The following is a 13,460-nucleotide window of genomic DNA, read 5'->3' on the forward strand; positions in this document are numbered from 1 at the left end:
ACAGCAGAGAAATAAGCAAATGGTAGGTGCTTATCTCCACATTTTTGTGTTAAATCAGAAAGCACACAACAAGTTGTCCCGTGGATGTACAATACAAATAGCTTGCTGTACTTAGGTGTACCAAGCACAGGATTCGAACAAAGTGCAGCCTTCAATTGCTTAAAAGACTGCTGACATTCAGGCGACCAAGGCAAAGGCTCATGCACATCTTTAGTGGTTAGTGCCCCCAAGGGTTTGGTTAGTAGGGAGTAGTTAGGTATCCACTGCCGACAGTAGGAAATGATACATATAAAAGCACGCACATCTCTCTCAGACTGTAGGATGGGTATTTTAAAGATGGTACTGATGCGCTCAGGAGTCAATCTCTTACCCTCCTTCAACAGTAGGTGATCTAAATAGGTGACCTCCTGTCAACAATACTGAAATTTGGAAAGAGACACTTTATGTCCGTGCTTTGCCAAATGCAACAACAATTTGACTGTACTATTCACAAACACCGGAGCCAACAACAATTACAACGTGGGGGTGGCTGCCCAGAACAGACATTTTAACTCTCAAATCAACTCCGATTTCGAGAGGTTTAAGCTCTGCCAAGCAAAGCAAGAGGAGTCGGAGTCCATAGACATTTTTTATGCCAGAATGAGGAAGCTAGCAAGCTCATTCACCTTTCCTAACCAACGGGAGGAGATAAGAGCACAGCTCATACAAGGGAGCAGATCAGTACTCATGTGTTGCTTGATACTCAGGCAACCAGGGATGTCACTCGACGAAATAATAGTACTAGCAAGGTCCCACAAACTGGTGAATGCATGGGCAGACGAGATAGAGGAGGCTCTCAACCAACACCCATCCCCCTCTGGACCACCCAGACCACCGGGGGTCAAAGAAGAGAGAGTAGACGCTATCCAAAGATGCCCTGCTGGAATGTGAGGTCATCAACAAAGGGAACATGTGGAAATTGCGGCCTGGAACACCTGCCAACCGGCCCATGTTTTGTGAAAGGCAAGACCTGCTCCCAATGTGGGAAAATGAAAGATCAACACTTTAGGGCAGTGAGGTGTGTCCCCGGCTGTCAACTATCACTGGATGACCCGCTGGGACAGACAGAAATCACCCCACCGGGATACGGGCTGAACATAGATGACAACGATGTATTTGTGGTGTCATTCGCCCACGCCACAGACCACTGCCCATGTGCTCCATCACAGTGGCTGGGTCCACAGTCAAGGCTCTCATAGACACAGGAGCTTCAGTAAATGTAATGCACAGTGAACAATATGAATGCCTGTCACTGCGGCCGCCATTGTTACCCTTCAAAGCGAAGATTGACACATATGGAGGGACTGAGCCACTTCCTGTGAGAGGAGTCATCGAGGTGGAGGTCACCAGCGTGGGACACCGCACCCCCACAAATTTCCATATATGGAAGGGAAAGAGGCACGCTCCTCAGCTGCCATACCGCAGAAGATTTAGAACTGGTATTCTTTACCAACCAAGTGCACGACCTGTACGCCCACGACATCCTCAAAGAGTTCCCTATGCTGTTTGAAGACATTGGCTGCCTAAAAGGAAAACAGTTCAAATTGCACATCAACTTCACGGTCAAACCGACGGCTCTGAGACATCGGAGGGTACACTTTCACCTAAGGCCACAGGCCAAGGAGGAACTGCGAAAGCTAGAACAAATTGGGGGAATCAAGAAGATCTCGGGCCTCACATTATGGGTGTCACTCCTGGTCGTTGCTCCCAAGCCAAAGTAACCCAGAGTGATCAGACTATGTGTCGACATGCGGTTTCCTGATCAGGCCGTGAAGCTGGAGCAGCATCTCCCGCCCACAATGGACGACATTGTGGAGGACCTCAATGGAGCCAAGTGGTTTTCAAAACTTGATCTGAACGCCGGATATCATCAGCTTGAATTTGCCACAGAGAACATATATATAACATCTTTCTCCATGCATGTGGTCCTATGGAGATACAAGAGATTAAGCTTTGGGGTGTTCTCAGCCACAGTGGTGTTCCAAAATGCCATTTGGGAAACACTCTCAGGGTTACAAGGAGTCATCAACCTCAGTGATGACATCCTCGTGTTCTCAAGGACTCTGGAAGACCAACACATGCACTTGAGGAACATGCACAATAGCTTGCGGACAGTGGCATGACCCTCCACCTAGCCAAGCGCTCGTTCTACCGAGAATCCGTTAAATTTTATGGGTCTATGTTTTCCCGCGAAGGATTATAAGTTGACCAAAAGAAGGCAGTCACCATCTGCTCTGCCCCAATGCCCACATCGCCCACGGAAGTTCACAGCTTCCTGAGAATGGCCACATATTGTGGTTGTTTCATATCGAACCTGGTGTCCCTCTCGGAACCCCTAAGGGACCTCATGGAGGCTGGAGTGCCATGAGAATGGACTACCAAGGCAGAAAACTTGTTTTCAAGCCATAAAAGGGGTCCAGATGGACAAGACTGTAATGGTATATTTCCAACCGAGCTGATGCATGGAGGTTGTAATGGATGTTAGCCCTCTGTGGTTGGGGCCCGTCCTCCTCCAGGAGATAGATGCTAGAGAGTGCGTCCTGGTGGCCTACGCCAGCAGAGTCCTGACCAAGACCGAGACACAGTGTGCCCAGATAGAAAGAGAAGTCCTAGCCATCAAATGAGCATGTACCCACTTCCATCTATACCTCTATGGACATAAGCTTCACGTGGTGATGGACCACAGGCCGTTGATCTCTCTCTTCACAGGCACAACCCGGCTAGCCCCCCCCAAGATATAGAGGTGGGCAGTTTAACTGCAAGTCAATCAATCAATCAATCAATCAATCAAGTATATCGCTTCGAAGTGGTATTCCGCCCAGGAATAATCAATCCTGCTGATTTCTTGTCACGGTATCTAGTCAAGAATGGGCCGATGGAATGTCCAATGATGAGGAGAATACGGAAGAGTTTGTACGGATGACATCCCAAGAAGCATGCCGGCCGACCGGAACAGGCAACACTTCTTAGATGGTGCTCGCGCCTTGACGGATAAAGAGATAATGTCACGCCAACACCTATGGAGGGCTCGTAGTGAGCTAAGTGAAGGACTGCATTGAGTAGTGCTATAAGGCACCACCACCATAGTGATTCCCCAGAGCCTGCAGCGGAGAGTAAGCAACCTTGCCCATGTGGGTCACCAAGGAATAGCCAAGACAAAAGCATGTCTCCGCAACACAGTATGGTTTCCTGGAATGGATGCAATGGTCGACAACACCATCCATGCCTGTCACTCATGCAACATCACCAGCAGTGACCCTGCACCCCACCCAGTCTTTACTGAATAACCTTGTCTTAACCCGTGGTTACAGGTCAGCAATGATTTTCAGTCATTCCCTGACGGGCGCAGCTCCCTGTCCTCATAGACTCTCACTCCAAATTTCCCATAGTGGACGTAGTGTTGTCTACCACCTTCCCACAGGTAAAGGCCGCCCTGGACAAGGTTTTTGCAATGTGAGCCTCCTGGAAGAGATAAGACCAGACAATGGCTGACCTTCCAGGGCAGAGATCTCCAAAAGTATCATCTCCCATGCCATCTGGCATAGCAAGTTCATGCAACAATGATCGCAAGCTAATGGGGAGATGGAACGCTTCATGTGGACCCTAAACCGAGCTCTGAGGATCTGTGTGGAGAGAGGTGAAAAAGAAGAACAGTGTCTGCAGCGATTCTTAAATGCATATTGTCAAACATCACACTGCACAACACGATGTGCCTCCTCTCAATTGCTGTTCCAACGAGCCCCTCTGGACAGAATTACTGCATATCCCTCATGGCATCCAAGAGAGCTGGACCAAGAGGCCACACAAGCCATAAGAGCGGCCACTAACATGAAAGCTAGCCAAAAGCACTGAAGGCGCAAGTGACCGACATCAGTGTGAGAGATTGGGTAATTGTGAAGGATCGACATCCTGGCTGAGAATACTGCACACATTGCAAACCGGATGTGTTGGAAGTCACAGAGGTGCATGGGACCATGATGTCCGCTCGGCGAGGATAACGCACAATTGCAAGGAATATCTCATGGTTCAAAAAAAAATTTGTACCCCCATGGGATAGTTTCAACTTTGGACAATGATCCCCCTCAGAGAGATCGGGGTGTAAGGCCACCGGTGCTCGAAAAAAAAGAAGATATGACCCAGAAATATTTGCCATTCTCAGATGGCACTTCCCAGGCAGCAGCCACCAATAGCTCCCACAGCCAGACGTATGGTTTGCGGCCGAATCCAGCCCCAGTCAGAGACTCTGAGACTTTGTATGTTGTAAGCCTTTAGCAAGATCATTGAGCACCCTGCATTTCGGTATCTATAGAAAAGGAGGTATGTAGTGACGGAGCCACCTGTCCCACACTTTACAATGTATCTGAGTGCATACTTCCCGGAGGGTGGGCCCGCGCCCGCCCGAAGGATTAAATAAACGGGCAGGCCCGCCCGAAGGATTAACTAAACGGGCGCATGACAGCTCCGTGTCTTGGCCCACACCATAGTGCTGTTGCTGTCTGTAAATCTGCCCCGTGCCTTATTTCTGTCAAGGAAGTGCGTAGTGTCTAAGCCCGCGCAGCCGAACATCACCGGTTTCTGGTGAGGCAGGAATACTTCATTGTTGTAATGAAGGGAAGCAAAGGAGGGGAAAATGAGGCAATGTCATCTGTCTATGCTTAGTGAGAATGGTTTATTCCATACGAGAGTAGAAATGGGGGCAGAAGGATTCAAGTCTGATTCTATAGACAACCACTTCCTGAAAGAGTATTACTGAGAAACTCAGGGGCATATTATCAACAACTAGCGATATTTATCGCTAAATAAGCTTAGCGACATTTTTTTTATCGCCGCGCATCGCCGGATTTTATCGCAGAGATAACGTGCTATTAGCAACATTTATCTCCAAGCGATAAAATATCCGGCCATACCGGCGAAATGCGTGAATTCGCTGGAAATCCAGCGATATTCAGGCATTATCGCTAATAAGGACTTAGCCTGAATATCCACCTCCCATTGGATATACAGGCTAGAACTGGTCTGAACAGGCGTTGTTTTTCAGCGATATTCACCCTTAGCGCAATTTTTTTGTCGCTACGCCTGCGTCGATAATAGCTAACAGGTTGGATACGCCCACTTTGCATGTCATTAGCGATAAAAATGGCTGCCATGCAAAGCCCCAACCCGCTCGCTATCACCTAAAAGGTGTCGCTAACTGATGTTAGCGACAGCTTGCTAATAGGGCGATGAAATTATAGCCGCTTTGCAGCCGAAAACGTCTGCAAAAGCGGCGATAATTTCATATTACCTGCCTTGGTAATATGCCCCTCAGATTGAATCAAAGTTGTTAATTAGGTTTTTACATACTCATAAACCCACCCAAAGATTGGCCTCTAGGGATATCTGTGCATTTTGTCGAACTGTTTTCTAAAATGTGACTTTTGCCCAGTCCTACTTTATTCTCATCATCAGCAAGCTGCTGACAAAATTCCGACACTCTTTAATGGAACGTGCCAAACAATTTTGGCTCAGACATTTATATTCTATTTTATTATGTTTATTTTTGTCTATACTAGAAGATCAGCAAAGAAAGAGCTGTTTATTATTTCTGTGTATTGCAGATGCACTTTCACAACATTTCTTTGTTTTCGGGTAGGAGGCACGAGGATGCATTTTCAGTGGGCTGCATTGTCGGTCAATCGAAATGATAGCTTTCGCTGCTGCACATCTCGCTGGGCCCCTGAGAGAGGCGCCCAGATTACACCTGAGCTCGTGATCCATAGATGTGACACCAGCAAAATCTATACATTGTTTGCAGGCTGATGTGGGAGATGAGAACCGGTTCCTGGCTGGTTGTAAATCATCACTGCTTGGCTGGTCACCCAGTTGTCCATTTAAATTAAGACAATTATTTTGACCATTTATTTCTGAAGGGCTGCAGAATCTTCCGGGACGCGCACATCTCCGGGATGTTAAATGTGCATCGCAGACGCCTCCATGGGCCACATATCCTGAGAGGAAAGCATGAACCAGAACTCCCCTGGCAGGTCGGATGTGATGAGGATAATTTGATATGTAGAAAAAGCCGGTCCTCCTGCGAAATCCGATTTTATCTCAGCCACATTTCACAATTGATGTGGCATAGATATGCTGCTGCTGACACGTGCACTTCATATATTTACAATAACCACCATGTTTATTCTGAATGCCACTTTTTAATGCCATCGTGCCACAGAATTAAACTATGCACCGATCTTGTCAGGCAGTCATAAAAGTAGTATTCAGCCAGATTTCCAAACTCCACTGATGCGTCCAAAACGAGAAATAAATAAGGTAATGAATAAAAAACACTGTGACCTTATAAATTAAGGCAATTTCAAGAAATCCGTTTACAAAATGTTAGGAAATGTATTACAGTGATGGAATGTAAATGTGGCACACCCTTTGGGCGATTCTATCTATGTTTGCTCAGATCACATTTAGACGCAGCCAGGAGTTCATAAAGCTGCACTGGCTGCCGGTCAGGGAGAGGGTGGTGTTCAAGGCTCTCTGCCTGGCCCACAAAACGCTTCACGAAGAAGGTCCTCCAATCCTCAAAAACTGCATCACCCCCTATAGACCGGCCAGAGCGCTCAGATCGGACCACGAAAACCTCTTAGTGGTACCGAGAGTGAAGAAAGCCCGGGCAGGAGGACGCCGATTCTCGGTGCACACAGCCAAGCAGTGGAATGCGCTGCCTCTGAAACTTAGAACGGAACCCAACCATCTCCGTTTCAGAAAATCACTCAAAACCCTTCTCTTTCCCAAACCCTCCTAATCTCCTGTTCTGTGCCCCTGTCTGACTACTAGGTATAGCGCTGAGATACTCCCGGGTGATTACGCGCTCTATAAAAACCTTAAAAAAAAAATAATAATGATCTTCAGAACATTAACTATAATATTGATTTACAGTCTAGCGTTCCTTCAATCTAAAGACTAGAGGATAAACATATGTGTATGGCTCTGTTTTTAAGCTACATTTTTTTGTTGGATTTGTCACTTTTAGCAATTATCACAAAACTTAACTACCCCACCTACGCAGTCCTAATCTCCCACATAATTGATCTAGTTTTGTTGCTTAAATCAGGAATTCTAGAAGCAACAACGACATTAGGAAGAGAAGTACTTTGCTCAATGTGTAGTCTCTGAAAAGTAAAACTCAGGAGCATATTCACAAGGAGCTATCACCAAATTAATGGCACTTTATCGCAGCCAAAGTCGTCATAAATGTACCTACCCATTTACAAGCTGGAATTAACAGCTCTCAGCACCAGTTAACCAGCGATAGCAGCCGCAAACAATATTGCCGCAGAGGACCTTTGCAACTATCGCTAATGAGATGCAGAGTGGGCGTTCCCATGCAAAAAGCAGCGAAAACACCAAACCTCAACATTCACAATGACCAGGCAGATCTGCGATAAGAACACACGATAAGGCACGTTAGCAGCAGGAAATTAATACCTGCTCTGACCTGGTTTAAAGTCGGACGGCAGTCTGCACCACAAAAGGGAGCCCAGACCAGGGTGTCATCGGAAGGGCAACAGATAACATGGAGCCACTCATCATGCATGCAACCCGGACACCCAGGAGGGCTACAACATGCACCCTGCATCCCCCCTCCCCCGGACCACCAGGCAGTGCTCGTAAACGTACTTTTAAAATACAATTGTGTGAATTCCAAAATAAATGTAAACTAAGCTTTGTGAATCAGGCCCAAATTAAGGATGTGCATGTATTTATTCTGAATGGTAGATTTACCATTTATGAAGTCCTGCAAACTTTCTAGGATATTGACAATGTATTTTATTAAATGTTGCCATGATGCACGGACACGTTGGGCATGGATGATTTACAATATATATGTCACAGTCGCAACTGTGTAAAAATTTTAATTACAAGACCTGTGCGCTGCCTTAGCATCACTTTTAATATGGGAAAATGTGATGTACCGGTGGTGCAAAGGTCTTGTAAATAAGCCCCTTAGCCTTCTTTTTAGCCCGTGGAAAGGCAGCCTTCTGTCCTTCCAAGGGGGCTTAGAAGTCATTACCTCCACCACCCTGGTGGAGGACTGCCCACTGTATTAAAAGCTGGCTGTCTGCCTGGTGAGCATCTCACTGCTAAATGGGACAGATAGATGGACAATGGAGATGAAGTATTGATCTATTACAGTGATATCAATGTCTTCCAAAGAGATCAATATATCCTTGTTGACACTTGCAATTTTTGAAATTTCTTCAGGATGATCACACATTTGTGCATTTTTTCCTATCTGAAAACTGCAACAGCAGAAAGTGGACCAATACTCTGCATGCACTAGAATTGTTGGAAGGTGTGGAAGGAAGTGTTGTCTGAGAGATAGGGTTTATGATATGCCAGGAAGTGTGGCACCTTGCTCTGTTTGCGTTGTGTATGTAACTAAGTATGTAACACAGTGCAGCCAGGATAGGGGAGATACCCTATAAACCCTATGTATGTGTAGGAGAAACAAATTCCCGGGCACATGTTATTGGGTAGGTATGCTATTACGCAAAGTCTTTGATATCACAATTATTTTCATAGATAGCCCTTTCAAGATTCATAGGAAATCTTTAATTCATTTAATATTTCACATTGGCAGACACAACCAGCCAACACGCGTTTCCTCACAAAGGGAGGTATCCTGTGACTTCTTCAAGGGCTATTAACAGAACACGTCAGATGTTTTCATGAAGTCGCCTCGCCGGCGATATTTCCGACCCTGCTGGTCTGGGTAAAGCAATCGAAGATAGGATATCAGTTGTATGGGGTGAAGTGGCCGAACATCCCCTGTGTGGAGATCTTGAGGTGAAAGTGCCTGTAAATGGTTAATCGGTGGGTGCGCCGTCAGAAGATACCAGAAAATGCAGATTTCTTGCGTGCAGCTAGGCGAGCGATTATGCGGCGGGTGCGCCGTCCATCACAATCTTCAGTGTGTAAGCTGAGGTTGAACACAGGCACCAGTTCTCCTCTGTTTTGGAAGTGAATCGGCGAGGCGACTTCATGAAAACATCTGACGTGTTCTGTTAACAGCCCTGAAGAAGTCATGGGATACCTTGCCACTTTCACAGCTTGTTGATAAAATTGAAGTGATTTGTCGAGGCACACTGCCAGGATTTTGAGTTTGGGCTTAGGGGTGGGTGCTTGTATTAGACAAGTTGGCCATTGCAGTTTGAAATCAGTGTTGGCTAGGTTACCCAAATACAAGATTTCGGATATGCCGCCATTAAGCCTGACAACCAAGAAAATCTTACGCAGTGTAAGATGAATCCCGAATCCTCACAAAACGCTGACAGCGCGTTAAATAATGTAGAATCAAAAGGTAACTTCCAATGTTTTTTGAAACGTAAATGGTTTAATTTGAACCAATCTTCAAAAGCTCAAAAAGCTTAAATAAACGTTGAATACATTCAAAGTAAAGTCACTGCATTATTGCGATTTCTTAAGCAATTCCATATATACACGTCATTCATAAATGCATCCCCTATGCATTTTGAGCAATGCTCTTCATCAGGGGAAGTATCTGTGAAAAAAAAGAAGGATACAGAGGATATAGCGCGGGGTAGGGGCTGAGAATATCAAAAACTAAAATTGCATGCTACTCTAAAAAAAGGAAAGACTGTGCCATGTTAGTTGGGGCGTGCTGCTACCTGAGTACAATAATAACGTGAATGCCATGGTGTAGGTGCACATGCTCAATAACTTTGATACGTACCAAAAAACAACACGTGCTCGCAGAGTGACATAGGTAACTAACTAACTCAGTGAGTTAGAGAACATGAAGGTAAATGCGAATCCCAAAAGCAAAATGTGAATAGTGAGAAAACGGCATGGCCGTGAAGCGTGTTAATATGCATCATACACAACAAGGTGAATATCAAAACCTGGAGGCTGAGAAAACTAAAAGCCATTAAGCCTGAGGCCACATTCTCCAAGCAGGTTTCTAAGTCAGAGGGGGCATTGTGTGGATGTTTTTTAGAGAGACCACTAGCTGGGTGTCATCTGCATAGGTGATCATTTTTATAGCCAGGGAGAACAATATCAGCTAGTGGCCTCATTTATACGTTAAATAAGGTAGGGCTCGGGGACAATCCCTGAGGAACTCCGTACCTAGGAGGTCGACACCTGATGGTAGCTTCTCCTGAAAAAACTTGAAAAGTTCTACTACTGAGGTATGATTGGATCCATGCCATAGCTTCCACCGAGACTCCTACACTCCTAAGCCGGTTCAGAAGGATATCAAAATTGACCGTGTCAAACGTGGCACTTAGGTCGAGGAGAATGATGGCTACTGCTCCTCCCTGGTCCATAATCTTTTTAGATTCCTCTACTAAGGAGATGAGAGATGGTTCCGTTCCCAAAAGTTGTCGGAAGCCGGACTGAGAATGGTGTAAGAGGTTATGAGATTCTTAAAAGGATGAGAGGCTGGAGTTGATATGTTTTTCCAGAATCTTACAGACCATGGGCAGTTGAGATATCGGACTGTAATTACTCAGTACATCTGGATTTAGGGTTGGTTCTTCAGAAGCGCTCTCACCATGGCGTGTTTTCAGGGGGGTGGCACCTGGGCACTGGTAATGGAGAGATTTAGGATTTCTAAAATTGCAGGTAGTACCACCTCTTTGACCTTGTCCAACTGATGGAGGGTGGCTGGGTCACACTGTGAACCTGATTTTATCACGCCAAAGATATTTAAGAGCGTGTCTTGGTCAATAAGTGGGAATTTCTCCAAGGGGTGCCACCTATCCTCTGAGGGTCTGGTGATCTTGTCTAGGTTTGTGGGAAGAGTTGTAACGGCAGGGTCACTAGGCCGTGGGGAGGCTGGTAACGTGTTATATATATAGATTTAATTTTTTCTTGAAAGTAGTCTGCAAATTTGTTGCACCAATTGGAGGAGATGGTAGTTTCGGGAGCTGAGAGATCTATAAGGATCTTTGCTATGTGGAAGATTTCTCTAGGGACGTTAGCTGCAGAGGAGATTTTTGCTTCATAATATAGTGCCTGGGATTTTTTAATTTCTGCTAGATAGGTTTTTATAGCCAGTCTGTAATCCACTTTACTACTCTCTTCATAGACCTTTCTCCATTTCCTTTCCAGACGTTTACAGCCTGTTGGAGAACCACATTGTTGTCCTTTCTCTTACCCTATGTGGAATCTCTTTAAACAGTATCACCTTGTCCAGTGCAGATTCAATCCAGAGAGACAGTTTTCCTGCTGCAACAGTAATGTTAGAGTCTAAAATAGGTTTGGAACTTTCCAATGTGCCAGCACATGATTCTATGGACAATTTAGCCCAGGGCCGATATTTTCTTATCCTAACTTCCAGGTGGTTATGTTGTGTTACACCTTTTTAGGATAATGGGGATCAGTGAATGATCCGACTAAGGGAGGGTGATGGGGGTCCCCACTGATAACACATAGTTGTGGGTGAACAGAGAGTCGAGTGAGTTCCTTTTGATATGTGTATGGCCCACCACTTTTTGCTCCAGTTGGACAGCTGATAAGTCTTGGGACAATTCTATAGCTCCAATGTTATTTTGGACATCGAAGTGTAGATTAAAGTCTCCTAGCAATGTGATTTTGCTGGAAAAGCTTATTAGTGTTGCTGCTATTTCCGGTAGAGAATTGCCCCACCCATCCTGGAGGGCGATATATTAGTAACCCTGAAAAGGAGCATGTTGCCGAAAGTGAAATAGAGAAGAACATACTTTCACAATCAGATACAGGATTGGGCTCAAAATTGACACGTATAGGACTCTTTGAATATGACTGCTAACCCTCCGCTTTCTTCTTCACTCAAACTCTGCGCTGAATGCAATATCCTGGCAGAAGAGTTTGAATCACCTCTGGGGTGGATTCCTTCTGAAGCCAGGTTTCTGTTAAAAACAGAACGTCCGGCAGCTCTTCTATAAGAAAGATATTTAATGTGACTGAATGTTTGGGTAGTGACTTGCAATTCAGAGCAAATATTTTGTACGTATGGTTGGTGTTGGTGTTTTTCAGAATATCAGCTGAAGCGTAAATGCGCAGTGGGCACATGCCCGGTCGTTCTGGTTTAGATGCTTGAAATGGCAACATTCAACCTTACCACAATCTCTTAACCCTGTGAGTTGGGCTGATGAATATACCAACGTTTCTGTGGCTGGTGGGGGTAGGGGTCCTGGCCCCTGGTCCCGTTCGGGAACGGACGGGCGCAGACGGGCACAGACGGGCTTGCCTTTGGAGCTCCGGCGGCGCATCCGCTGCGCGTCTGGGTGTGCATCCAATTAAAGTATTCAGCCCCTGGAAGTGAAAGCGCGGTTCCAGGGAGCGAGGGTAGAGATACTATGCTCTATAGAGACACTCCCCCTCTCTCCATTCTTGGTAATGTATGGATATATTCCATACATTACTGTTGGACCCGGCCCTTTCGGCAGGTTCACCCCAACACTTTTTGCTTTTTCCTAGCCTGTTTCTGTAACCTGGTGGTGGTGATTTTAGGCCTCTGCGCACTTTTTCACTGTGGCACAGTGTAAAGTGAGTGAGCTCTCTGTGTATGTGTGGTGAGTGACCTGCCCTCCCATAGGAATGAATGGGGAATAGGTATGCCCATGGTAGTTCCTGATGTGTGGGGAGTGCAGGGTCGAGTTTGGTATGTGCAAACTTGTGAGATTGAATGCTGCCCAATGGTATATGCGGCATGATTGTGTCTAGTGGAGAAGTGCCACTTTTAGAAGTTGGCATATTTGTGTAATTTGTGTCTGGTGTGTGATTGGCTGAGGCTGGCTGGTGAGCCTGGCTCCAAGAGTCTGGGAGGGTCTGCCCCGGTGGTGAATGTAGTGTTCAGCATGCTGATGTGAGGGGAGGAGTGAGCCTGGGCCTGCTTGTGGATTGACCGTCTGGTTTGAGGGTCCTGAATGAGGCTGGGTTTTACCCACACAATGCTGGCTCCACCCCCTGGGGTACAGCAGAAGTCCCTAGCCTGGCCAGTGAAAGGAATTCCCTATAACCAGTTCTAGCTGGTTCTCACACTGCCTGCACCCTTTAGTCAAAGGACTTTGGGTATAAAAAGGGTGCTGTGACACTCTAAAAATGTTCTTGTTTCTGACTTGAATCCTGCCAGGGGCATGCTGCTGCTTGGGCCCAGGGGAATCCCTGGGTCCTGCCCAGCCCCTGGATGCCTGGAAGACTTCTGGGGGACCCCTCTGCCTTGCCTGGGCTGTTAGGGGGACTTTGCTTTGCACTGGGATCCTTTGGACCTTCTACCTGGCCCCAGGACTTTGCTGCATCCCCTGAAGAACGTTATTGGAACTTTATTTGGCTTCTGGAGCTTGGGAGGCGCTGGAATTATCCCTAGCGCTTAGGAGCGCTTAAAGTTGTCTCTAGCGCTTGAGAGCGCTTAACTTTCACTT

This window comes from Lissotriton vulgaris, chromosome 11 (genome assembly GCF_964263255.1).
Source record: "Lissotriton vulgaris chromosome 11, aLisVul1.2, whole genome shotgun sequence".
NCBI classification, from domain to species: Eukaryota; Metazoa; Chordata; class Amphibia; order Caudata; family Salamandridae; genus Lissotriton; species Lissotriton vulgaris.